The sequence below is a fragment of the Balaenoptera borealis genome (assembly GCF_965194805.1).
Source record: "Balaenoptera borealis genome assembly, chromosome: 4".
Lineage (NCBI taxonomy): Eukaryota > Metazoa > Chordata > Mammalia > Artiodactyla > Balaenopteridae > Balaenoptera > Balaenoptera borealis.
This window is the reverse complement of record NC_138861.1, coordinates 122,768,652-122,782,056: the sequence shown is the minus strand read 5'-3', so window position 1 is coordinate 122,782,056 and position 13,405 is coordinate 122,768,652. Positions and strand designations below refer to the sequence as shown.

General features: G+C 38.8%; 1 protein-coding gene across 6 annotated transcripts in view; it reads right to left on the bottom strand.

Moving 5' to 3' along the window:
- The window catches only part of ALPK1 (alpha kinase 1), a 127,236-nt gene that overhangs the window by 110,462 nt on the left and 3,369 nt on the right, over nucleotides 1-13,405 (bottom strand). For all 6 annotated transcript variants that reach the window (XR_014243798.1, XR_014243799.1, XR_014243800.1 and 3 more), the window contains exon 2: nucleotides 2,281-2,332. The gene's annotated coding sequence lies outside the window, so the exon portion shown is untranslated. The remainder of the gene's footprint in view (nucleotides 1-2,280; nucleotides 2,333-13,405) is intronic.

Sequence of the window (13,405 nt, the reverse complement as noted above, 5' to 3'; positions counted from 1 at the left end):
AATTCAGTGGCAGTCCAGTGGTTAAGGCTCCACGCTTCCACTGCAGGGGGCGCGGGTTCCATCCCTGGGCCGGGAACTAAGATCTCACATGGCTCATGACTCATACTAGACTTTCATGAAATTTTAGTATTTATTCCCTTTCCCTGAGGGTGAAGACCATATCTAATGTATATCTAGGTTTCCAGGGCTTCAAAAACTACAGAGACTCAGTAATATTTGCTGAGTAAATAAATGAATTCCAGAGTTGTATTTGGTCAAAAGTAATATAAGCATATATTTTAACAGTCTTTTAAACTAATAAAATTGGTTGTCATTCCTTCCTACTCACAGTATAAATACTGCATCCTAATACTCTGACATGTCTCAAATCAAATTTTTCTCATTTTTATGATTATAGTATTGAAAAGTATACAGATGTCACATAATTTGAGGCATAAATGTTTTCTAATCTTTCAGTTATACTTCCATTTTATATTTTCCTTTATGTAGTCACTGTAAAGTATGTTTATGAAGTGTTTCAATAAAAAGAACTAATGGGCTTCCCTGGTGGTGCGGTGGTTGAGAGTCTTCCTGCCGGTGCGGGGACACGGGTTCGAGCCCTGATCTGGGAGGATCCCACATGCCGCGGAGCGACTAGGCCCGTGAGCCACAGTTGCTGAGCCTGCGCGCCTGGAGCCTGTGCTCCGCAACAAGAGAGGCCGCGATAGTGAGAGGCCCGCGCACCGCAATGAAGAGTGGCCCCCACTTGCCGCAACTGGAGAGGGCCCTCGCACAGAGACGGGGACCCAACACAGCCATAAATAAAAATAAATAAATAAATAAAATTAAAAAAAAAAAAGAACTAATGTTTATTTTTTAATGGGATAACTATATTATAATGTTAAGAAAAAGCAGAATATAAAATAGTTCATACAGTATGATAGCAATTATATTTTAAAAAGTCACTGAGGACCAATGATGTTTTTTCCAGAAATAGCAAAAATCCACCCTAAAATTCATATAAAATCTCAAGGGACCCTAAATAATCAAAACAATCTTTAAAAAGAAGAATAAAGTTGGAGGTATCCCACTTTTAGATAAAGTGGACTACATCAAAATTTAAAAACTTCTGTGCATCAAAGGACATAATGAAGAGAGTGAAAAGGAAACCCATGGAATGGGGAAAATATTTGCAAATCATATAGCTGATAAGGAGTTAACATCCAGAATATATAAAGAATTCCTACCACCAAACAAAAAAAACACAAAAAACCCAACTAAAAAACAAAGGACTTGAACGTTTCTCCAAAGAAGATATACAAATGGCCAATAAGCATATGAAAAGAAGCTCAACATTACTAACCATTAAAGAAATGACAATTAAAATCACAATGAGATACCACCTTACACCCACTAGGATGGCTACTATGAAAAAAAAAAACAGGAACAGAAAAAGTTTTGGCCACGATGTGGAGAAGGTGGAACCCTAGCACGCTGTTGGTGGGAATATAAAATGGTGTAGCTGCTATGGAAAACAGTATGGTGGTTCCTCAAAAAATTAAAAATAGAATCATCATATGATACAGGAATTCCACTTCTGAGTACATACTCAAAATAATTGAAAGCAGGGGCTTGAAGAGGTATCTGTACACCATATTCATAACAGCACTATTCACAATAGCCAAAAAAAGATGGAAGCAACCTACGTGTCCATTAACAGATAAATGGATAAGCAAAATGTGGTATATGCGTACAATGGAATGTTATTCAGCCTTAAAAGGGAAATTTTGACAACTGCTACAACATGGATGAACTTTGAGGACATTGTACTAAGTGAAATAAGCCAGTCACAAAAGGACAAATATTGCATGATTCTACTCACATGAGGTCCCTAGAGTTGTCAAATTCAGAGAGACAGAAAGTAGAATGGCGGTGGCCAGGGGGCGGGTAGAGGGGAGAATGAAAAGTGTTTGTTTAATTGTACAGCGTTTCAGTTTTGCAAGATGAAAAGAATTCTGTGGATGGATGGGAGTGATGGTAGCACAACAACGTGAATGTAAGTTAATACCACTAAATGTGTACACGTAAAAATAGTTAAAAAAGTAAACTTTATGTGCATTTTACCACAATTTAAGAAAATAATTTAAAAATAATCAGAATACACCAAAATATTGAGTCTTTGCCTCTAAGTAATATTTGTTGATTATTTTCCTCTTCTTTTCACATTTTCTACAATGACTATATATAGCTATATCATTAGGAAAAAAGAATTTAATTCAAAAGTTTCACATGAAAACTTACCCAAAATCCGTGTTTATTAGATTTCAATCCACTTCTGATTTAGAAGAACTTCCTAGTTAAAAAAAAAGTTAAACTCAGAGGCCTCTCTTATAATAAAAGTATAAACACTGTAGGAAATAATCTCTACTCTTTATTTCCTGCATTATGTCATAGGCATTGTTGCATGCTTGCTATCTGAAACATCCGGGTAAGAGAACAAAGGAAACTCATGTTCCTGTGTCCCCAGCGGGAGTGGAGAAGTTACAGTTGGTCATCGCTGCTCCTCACTTTAGATACACGAGGAGGAGGAATATCACATCAAGGAAGACCAGATCCTGTCCAGAGTGCCTGACGGGGTACAAATCTCTTTTGGTCTCCCCCTTACCCCATCCCCTTAAATAGAGGAGGAGGTTTCAAATCTCTCCTTAGACTTCTGAAGCAGTTCAACCATAAAGGAGAGAAACCTCACTATTGCAGGTCTAAACTATCAGGGGTGGTACTACCTGATAATTTTGTTAGGCAGGAAATAGAGAGCCTTTGCAGAAAAAACCCTACTGGATATCTCGTCTCTTGCAGTTCTGAACTTTCATTCACCGACTTTTTAAAAAATCTATTTATTACTTTTGGGGCTTGCCAGAGAGAGGGAATTCCCCTGGTTATTTATACAAACATTTTGCTAAAAGAGTTTGCAATAATAATCACTACTTTGTCATATGTTAACAACGGCAATACAGGACTTCCCTGGTGGTCTAGTGGTTAGGACTCTGCACTTCCACTGAAGGGGGCAAGGGTTCGATCCCTGGTCGGGGAACTAAGATCCCACATGCCTGCTGGGCAGAGTGGCCGGGAAAAAAAAAAAAAAAAGGCAATACATTACATTTCATAACGCTTTACATTTTTCAATCACCTTGAAAAATCTCTCAAGGGGCAGCTTAGGTTCCTAGCGCCCCGGAACCACCAGTTCTGGATAAGCAGCCTCCTGTGCTTTATTGCCACTTTGGACCTTGCTTTTTCCTTCCTTGTTTAAGCTGCACACCCCTCCCCCCACAGCTTTGAATTTCATATCATCACCCACTGCCCCTCATTGTTGCTGTCAACTGCCAACTCCCAGGGCATTTAATTCCTGGATCATTACTATTCTCTCCAAACCACCCCTACTCTTGGAGAATTCAACTATATAGTGATGAGGGGTTCTCAGTTCCTTGAAATTGTTTCTTCAAAGATCTTGTCCTTAACCCACCTTTAGGTATTCGTTCCCAAGGTCATACAGCCTACACTTTGTTATGACCAAATTTATTCTTCCATACTTTCAAATTCATGTATTCCACTCTCTGTCCACTACCACACATCTTGTCCCTTTTGAGTCTCCCAAATCCAACAATCCTAACGTTCCACTGGGACTTCTAATCCACTGATCCTATCACCTTTCCATGGACCCTCACCCCCTTTGAGGTCCTGTCTCTTTTTTAACCAGCTTAATTTCCATGGTCAATCATGATAATCACCATCCACATACACCTTTGACTCCCTTGTTTTTAATATTTGCATGTCAAAATCACAACTCTAGTTAAATCCAACTTTTACACAGCTGAGCAATGATGGGACAAAAAACGTAACTGTGCCACCTGTTCACTTTAAATTTCTGACTCTGAACCTGTTGGGAAAATTAATAAAGTAGTCTTATTCAGGCTTCAGAGGCAGAAGCAGGCCTCTGCCAGACCTGTGACCCTGCCCGGACCGCGCCGCCCCTGCTTGCACACCTAATAACTGCTGCTAGCAAGTCAAGCGGCGCTTATGATAAGAAAGGGAGTGGGTCTTGGAATTTCTTGAGCCCTGGGGACCTGGCCAGTCCCCCAGGGTCTGGAAAATCTTGTGACTCACATGGTGAAATCAACAGCATTTTTTAAAGTGAATCCAGAGCTGCATTTTTGCACGCAAACTGATGATATCAATTTGCGGCCTGGAATTATAAACGGAAGCCCCCAGAACTCCAATCGGAAGTCTCACCTCTCGGGTGGATGCACGGCCCGGGACCTTTCCCAAATGGGGCTCCAGATTGCTGTCACTCGAGACTTCGCAGCTGCTATTTGGATCTGGATGTAGGTGTCAGCCCAATTCGGTGACGTATACCCTGTTATGTTTCCCTAATATTCTTGTTTCTTTCCTTCTAATGATTGTATATTGAAATTGAGTTGCATCACCTTTCATTAAAGAATTGATTAAAGCTATTTATGTGAAACGAGTGGCTATTTTGCCAGTGAATCCAATGAACCTTAAAACCGAAAGCAGGCTTTCAGCAAAACAGAACTTCAGCAACTAATGCTGCAATCACACTGCACTTCTTGGGTCCATTCACCTTCCAATCTCTTAGTTGCCTATTTCACACTTTCTCGCCCTCCTCTACCCTCATTCTCAGCAATCAGAAGAGGATTTCCACAGACTCCCACCCCCCTCTACCAATCTAACAGCAGCTGCACCCCACACCCTGCCTTCCCATCTGCTGTCAGAGATGAATCACCCATTCTCTTTTTTTTTTCTTTGTGTGTATGTTTAAAAGAAAATCAACAAATGTTTATTGAGATGTCATAGAGTACAAAATAGATTTTTAAATGCTTGAGATAAAAATCAAGGAACTGTTTACGTCAGTAAAAAAATTAACTTTAATATGCTGTCTTTTGTGTATGGAAATGATGGTCTTGATTTACTATCAGTAGGACATTCCCTTTGATTTGTTTACTTAACTAGTGATTAAAAAACTCTTACCTCCTGAAGCAATTAAATGGATAGTGTTGGTCTCACTAACATGTTTGGACCATCTGATTCACACGGAGGTAGATAAATCTGAGAAATGTGAAACTAATAAAAACAGATAATTGCAAAATTACAAAGCACACTGGATGAAACAGGGCTAAAATCACTCGCTTATACTGCTTTGTGAGAGTGTACATTGTAACAACTCTTTTTAATTAATTAATTTTTTTAACATTAGGTCATTGTTGGTTATCTATTTTATTTTATTTTTTAAACTTTATTTTATTTATTTTTTATACAGCAGGTTCTTATTAGTTATCTATTTTATACATATTAGTGTATATATGTCAGTTCCAATCTCCCAGTTCATCCCACCACCACCACCCCCGCAGCCACTTTCCCCCCTTGGTGTCCATATGTTTGTTCTCTACATCTGTGTCTCTATTTCTGCCTTGCAAACTGGTTCATCTGTACCATTTTTCTAGATTCCACATATATGCATTAATATACGATACTTGTTTTTCTCTTTCTGACTTACTTCACTCTATATGACAGTCTCTAGGTCCATCCACGTCTCTACAAATGACCCAATTTTGTTCCTTTTTATGGCTGAGTAATATTCCATTGTACATATGTACCATATCTTCTTTATCTATTTGCCTGTCGATGGGCATTTAGGTTGCTTCCATGACCTGGCTATTGTAAACAGTGCTGCAATGAACATTGGGGAAGAATCAATATTGTGAAAATGACTATACTACCCAAAGCCATCTACAGATTCAATGCAATCCCTATCAAATTACCAATGGCATTTTTTACAGAACTAGAACAAAAAAATCTTAAAATTTGTATGGAGATACCAAAGACCCCGAATAGCCAAAGCAATCTTGAGGGAGCTGAAGGAATCAGACTCCCTGACTTCAGGCTATACTACAAAGCTACAGTAATCAAGACAATATGGTACTGGCACAAAAACAGAAACATAGATCAATGGAACAGGATAGAAAGCCCAGAGATAAAGCCACACATCTATGGTCAACTAATCTATGACAAAGGAGGCAAGGATATACAGTGGAGAAGACAGTCTCTTCAGTAAGCGGTGCTGGGAAAAGCGGACAGCTACATGTAAAAGAATGAAATTAGAACACTCCCTAACACCATACACAAAAAGAAACTCAAAATGAATTAAAGACCTAAATGTGAGACTGGACACTATAAAACTCTTAGAGGAAAACATAGGAAGAACACTCTTTGACATAAATCACAGCAAGATCTGTTTTGACCCACCTCCTAGAGTAATGGAAATAAACAAAAAACAAAAACAAATGGGACCTAATGAAACTTAAAAGCTTTTGCACAGCAAAGGAAACTATAAACAAGATGAAAAGACAACCCTCAGAATGGGAGAAAATATTTGCAAACGAATCAACGGACAAAGGATTAATCTCCAAAATATATAAACAGCTCATGCAGCTCAATATTAAAAAAACAAACAACCCAATCCAAAAATGGGCAGAAGACCTAAATAGACATCTCTCCAAAGAAGACATACAGATGGCCAAGAGGCACATAAAAAGCTGTTCAACATCACTAATTATCAGAGAAATGCAAATCAAAACTACAATGAGGTATCACCTCACACCGGTTAGAATGGGCATCATCAGAAAATCTACAAACAACAAATGCTGCAGAGGGTGTGGAGAAAACGGAACCCTCTTGCACTGTTGGTAGGAATGTAAATTGATACAGCCACTATGGAGAACAGTATGAAGCCTCCTTAAAAAACTAAAGATAGAACTACCATACGACCCAGCAATCCCACTACTGGGCATGTACCCAGAGAAAACCATAATCCATTCTCTTATCTAAAACCAATCATTCCGTTCACGCAATAATTCTACCCCTCTCTCTACTCAAGCACATTGATGCACGTTTTCTCTCTCCTCTCTCTGCCTCTTACATCACCAAGTTTTTGCTCTCCACTGGCTCATTCTTATCAATTTACAAACAAGCCATTATTTCTTTCACCTTAGGAGAAAAGTCTCCTGACTTCACTTTCGTCAGTACCTATTGCTCTTTGCAGCAAACATTCCTTGAAAGAATTGTTCCTACTTGAGCTTTCAACCTGACTTTTCCCATTCTCTTTTAAATGTACTCCAGTCAGACTATTGTTCCATCACTCCACTGAAGCTGCCCTGGTCAAAGTCACTGATAAACTCCACATACCTAAATCCAATGGTCAGTTCCCACTCCTCATGTTAGTTGACCTACCAACAGCATGTGACACAGTCCCTTCCTCCTCTACTGCCCTCCGGGATACCACACTCTCTTGGTTTTCCTACTACCTCACTGATGACTCCTTCTCAGACTTTTCGGTTGGTTGCCCCTCCTCTCCTAGACCCCACCATGTTGGAATGTGCAAAGGCTCAGTCTCTGGCCCTCCTCCTTTCTCAATCTAAATCCATTCCTTGGTGATTTCATTCAGTTCATGGTTTTAAATACCACGTATTGGTTGACAGTCATCTAATTTCTATCTCCAGTTGAAACTTCTCTCTTGAAATTTTCAGAAACATACTTTCAACTGTTTATTTGATATGTGCACTTGGATATCCAATAAGCATCACACTTTCAAGATGTCCACATTGAACTCCTGATCTGCCTCAGCTAATGCCTACACCCTTCCAGGAGAGTGAAATGAAAGACCAGCTCTTAGAAGAGCTGTGCATTCAGAAGAGGCTGAGCGGGAGCAGATGGGGTGACTGGAAGGGATACATATTTTCGGAAAAATTTGGCCAGGGGAACTCCTTGGTTCCCTCATGTTCACTCAGCCTTTCACTTTGTATGTGTGCAGCTTTCAGTCTAAAAAGCTTTTCCTCTGACAACCATGACTTGGGGGAATTACGGCGTTGAGACGCTGTGGAACTTCTGAAATCTGCTGCATAATAAGTAATGCTTTTCTTTTCTTCCACTCTGACTTCCTTTTTCACACACAGTGGCTACTAGCTTGCAAGTGAGAGGTATTACCAGCCTACTGGATGCTTCCCAGTAGCCTTGATCAAGAAGTATTTAAATTATAAAAGTCTTGAAGGTTGTGCCACAGTAATCTCTGATATATTATTTAAGAATTTAGATTTTTGAAACAGTTTATTATTAGGAGAGCAAAAAGTGTTATTGTAGAAAATCTGGAGAACAAATATGGTAAAAAAGAAAATAAGAATTACCTATGGTCTCACTAGTAAATAAGCGCTATAAATATTTTGATATCATTGTTTCTGTGCATGGTTATAATACTTATAATGAAGTTTTAAAAAGTGTAAGTTTTCAAAATTTGAGTATTCTTTGACTATAATTAAGCAGTCTGATTTTTGCCTCTCAATTACGATGCCTACATATATTCAGAAGTGATTTAACAAAACATGGTGACACTGTACATATTTTGGTGGCACTTCCTTTTACTGTGTCCTATGGTTAACTTAGGGATGGTTACTGCATGTGTTATCTTCCGTTCTTCTTTCAGCCTTACTTTGCAACTAGACATCCTTACCACTCTGCCTGCCCCCTACATCCCACCTATCACAGATGACTAATCCCAACCCTCATCAGTGAGTGTTAACCTTTATCAAAGTTTTCCTAAGGAAAGATCTCTCCTAGCGTGTATAGGGCAGGCACAGTGCACTTAATAGCAAGATGCAGGAGCCTGGAGTAAGGCCAGAACCTCCTTTGGAGTTATCTGTTCAAGTCAGGAAGGCACCTGAAGGACAAACACAGCTGCAGGTACTGGGGAAAGTCTGGTCTGGCAGGTATGTCATCTCACTTGGGAGGGATGTGAAGAGACGACTGGCAGAGTTCTGGCAAATGGTTGCAATTAGAGGTGGAGGAAGTGTATTGCATGAGGTAGAGTAATGGACTCACGCTAACAGCACAGCAAAGAGGTGGAAATAATAATTATTACCATTTATTAAACAAATACGACAAATAATAGTACCTGACTCACGAAACTGTAGTACATATTAAATACGATAATGTATATAAACCTTGTAGCAGTAAGACTGACATAACAGTAGTCCCCCCTTATCCACAGGGGCTCGGTTCTAAGACACCCCAGTGGATGCCTGAAACCGTGAATAGTACTGATGAAATAAAATTTGTATTTTAAAGCAGGACAAGAAAATTTAAGCATAAAATTCTCTCTGTCCGTTTGGGCCTCCTCCCTCCCCCTTTAGCGTGCCGTGTTCATCTGCATTATACATTAACCAGACCTCCCCAAAGGTGGGAATGCCTGCTCAACCGCAAACGTCAATTTTTTTTCCCCTTTCTTCGACACTAACATTTTCTTCTTAACTTGGTAAGTGAACTTTCGTTGACAGTACCGAACCTTATATATACCCTACATACATTATCTATGACAAAGTTTAACTTATAAATTAGGCACAGTAAAAGATTAACAATAACTAATAATAAAATAGAACTGTAATAATATACTGTAAAAGAAGTTACGTGAATGTGGTCTCCCTCTGTCTCTTTCTTTCTCAGAATATCTTACTGTACAAATTTAACGCCTTTCTCTTTTAACTACGCACGAATCATGCACTAGGGCCAAAATTGTTGCAGTTTGAGGTGTGACAGCAAAACTAGTACAAATTTCATTTTCTTTCTTTACAATTTCACGAACAGAAGATTCGTCCTTACCGTAGATCTTGGCAAGTTCAGCATACGATTTTTTTTCCTTTCCTTATTAAGTGGAGAACTTTCACCTTTTCACTTAGAGGAAGCACTTTACGGCTACTCTTTGGCATATCCGAATTGCCAGTATCACTACTCGGGCTCTTTAGGGCCACTGTTCGGTAAAGTCAGGGTGACTTGCACGCAGTGCCTGCGTATCAGATGCCGCCACAGTCGGCCCGATAACCAAGATGGCCGCTAGGTGACTAATGGGCGGCTACACTCCGCAAACAGACGATCCACGCTATTCACGCCCCAGCCAGACAGCGCGAGATTTCATCACGCTACTCAGAAGGGCGGGCAATTTAAAATTTAGGAATTGTTGACTTCTGAAAATTTTCATTTAATATTTCCGGATGGAGAGTAACTAAAACCACGGAAAGCAAAATTATAGATAAAGGTGGACTACTGTACAGAATATGCTCGATAAATATGCATTAACGAATAATGGATACTTATTATTAACTATATTTAGCATTGGTGAACAGATTGTCATTCATGGTGAGTAGGAGAGAGACCTGCTTCCATGGCTTCTTAGACTTTTAGATACTGCCTGTTCATGAATTCCCTGAACTCTGTGATCTGTTCACTTCATGTTGGATCCCAACCACAGTAAGTCTCTTGCTCCCAGGCTCTTTCTATTCATCATACATTAGGATACCTGGGTTCTAATTCTGGCTCTGTCACAAACCAGTTGTATGAATTTAGGCAAGTCACCTTTCCCAGCTAGACCTCAATTTACTCACCTCTAAAATTAGGGGGGTTTTGGAGATTATCATACTAAATGAAGTAAGTCAGACAGAGAAAGATAAATATCATATGATATCACTTATATGTGGAATCTAAAAAATTATACAAATGAACTTATTTACAAAACAGAAACAGACTCACAGACTTAGAAAACAAACTTATGGTTACCAACGGGGAAAGGTGGGGGGGAGGGATAAATTAGGAGGTTGGGATTAACATATATACACTACTATATATAAAATAGATAATCAGGGACTTCCCTGGTGGCGCAGTGGTTAAGAATCTGCCTGCCAATGCAGGGGACACGGGTTCGAGCCCTGGTCCGGGAAGATCCCACATGCCATGGAGCAACTAAGCCCATGCGCCACAACTACTGAGCCTGTGCACTAGAGCCCACGAGCCACAACTACTGAGCCCACGTGCCACAACTACTGAAGCCTGTGCGCCTAGAGCCTGTGCTCCGCAACAAGAGAAGCCACCACAATGAGAAAGAAGCCCACGCACCACAACGAAGAGTAGCCCCCTGCTCACCACAATTAGAGAAAGCCCGTATGCAGCAACGAACACCCAATGCAGCCAAAAATTAAAAAAAAAAAAATAGATAATCAACAAGGACCTACTGTATAGCACAGGGAACTCTACTCAATACTCTGTAATATCCTATATGGGAAAAGTATCTGAAAAAGAATAGATATATGTATATGTATAACTAAATCACTTTGCTGTACACCTGAAACTAACAAAATACTGTAAATCAACTACACTCCAATACAAAATAATATTTTTTTGATGTTAAGAAAAGAAAAAAAAATTTTTTTAATAAAATTAGGGGGCATTGCTAAGGTCTCTAAAGTCCTTTCCAACTCTACGATTCTGTAATGCTATTTCTACCTCTCAAAATTCAGCAGCAAGTAACTGAAGATCAGTGTCGGCCTGGTCTGCTAGCATAGGAGCTACATGGTCTCCACAGGACTTAACTTAAAATTATTTCCTCCCTAGAATGAATTCCCAAAAAGAAATTGCCAATATGACCATTTTAATGGTCACTGGCACATACCATGTTATGTTAACGGCCCTGGACTTAGCTGATGCTCTCCCTAACTCCCACCCTTCAGCCCCAACCTGACCCCCACTTCAGAGATAATGGTGTCTTAGTGAAACCAGCAAAATGGAGCTATAATGCTTACTCTGGGATAATTCACCCTCTCTATGATTCTTATTTCAAAAAATATTAGCTACATGCTGCATCTCTTCAATTCTATGGCAATTCATGAGGACCGCAGGTCTGATAAAAGTTTGATAAAGTATTTCTTTATCTATCTATATTTTGTACATCTATAATTAGGAATTTCAACAGATTGTATTATCAGTTGAGCTCTGTCACCAAGGACCAGTGAAGTTCAAAGATATTGCACTGGTTCGGAAAATATCCACTTCTCAAACACATTACAGCAGTATTTCCAAAATTTTAGCCATTTACATGCCACCTTAACAATCTTGACCATATCTGCATATTATCTGTAATAGTAGCTATTTAATCATTTCCTTAAAATCAATAGTAAAGTGGCTCACTTTCTTTTTACTTAACATCTTTCTGGGCAATAATATCCATGAAATCATACATTTTAAAAGCTAATTATATTTTTAATGCACATTAAACTAAGCACAACTCAAATTTTCAAAGTTTGGATATGTGACACCTAAAATCAGTAGTTTGTATACCATACTTTGGGCAAATGATATTAATATGTAACTGATATTTAAGCTATGATCATCTCTTTCTGTTCTTCAGACATAGAAGAATGATAGCATCAGATAATATTCTTACTTTTAAATTCCTCTATTTCACTGAACTCTGTAAACAGAGCAAATCACAACATCCTGAAAAAATAGATGTCACTGTCAATAACAAGAAACAGAGTCCCCCATATAGAGAGGCAACAAATACAATAAACATAAATATGGAATGAGTTTACAACAAAAGTTTGAATGTCCATTCCTGTTAAAGTTCTTCAACCCATAGAACTTAAAATATCAGGAAATAAAAGCGTTTACAATGAACATTTTATTTTGAAAAGCTGTCATTCTCTGCAAAAGATTAAGGGACAGGAAAAGTAGTACATGTGCTGTGTTCTGGGAAAGGGGTCAGTGAAATTCTTTTGGAATGGGAGAAGCCATGGAATTTCAGAAATATTTTGAAATGCACACACTTATTCTTAAGGAAAATTCCAGGTTCTAAACCCAAACTTAGATCACATAACACTTAAGGGGGGATTGTTACAGCTTAACAAATCAGGCATGCTCATTACACAGTATTATTTTATGTGAGATTTTATAATATCCATCACAATTTACATACAGCTTTTTTTAACTTCAAAAAATAATTTTTTAGAGTTTAAAGTAGTTATTGTCTCCCTACTCATGCAAGTGGATGCTGTAAAATTCTGGAGTCTTGCTGGGGGAAGAACTTGAAGAATTCATCTCAGACTCAAAAAGACATTTGAAGTGGAAAGTAAATTATTGCTAGAATAATTTAAAGTGTTTCGTTTCTTTTGAGGCTGCAGGTTGACAGGATTTGGACAAAGGAGGTGGGAAGAGAGAAGTAAGTTATTTTGGTAAGTGGATATAAAGACTTGACTTGGCTTTTGTTTACATCTGTTGTGTTATCCAAGTGGTAAATTAACCTACACCCACCCTTACCCAAAATAATGCACACCGTACAGTCATGTAACCTGCTGACACACCACTCAGACGTAGGGGTGCACAGCTTCTGTGGTACAATTACTAATACTCTTTTTGGTTCACTTGAATTTGAGGTCAAGGAGGAAAGAGGAGAAACAACAGAATCTTGAGACTATGATGAAGCATCATGTATAAACTTGTACAGCAACAGTGATTACATGTGAGGAATTAAAAATGTTCT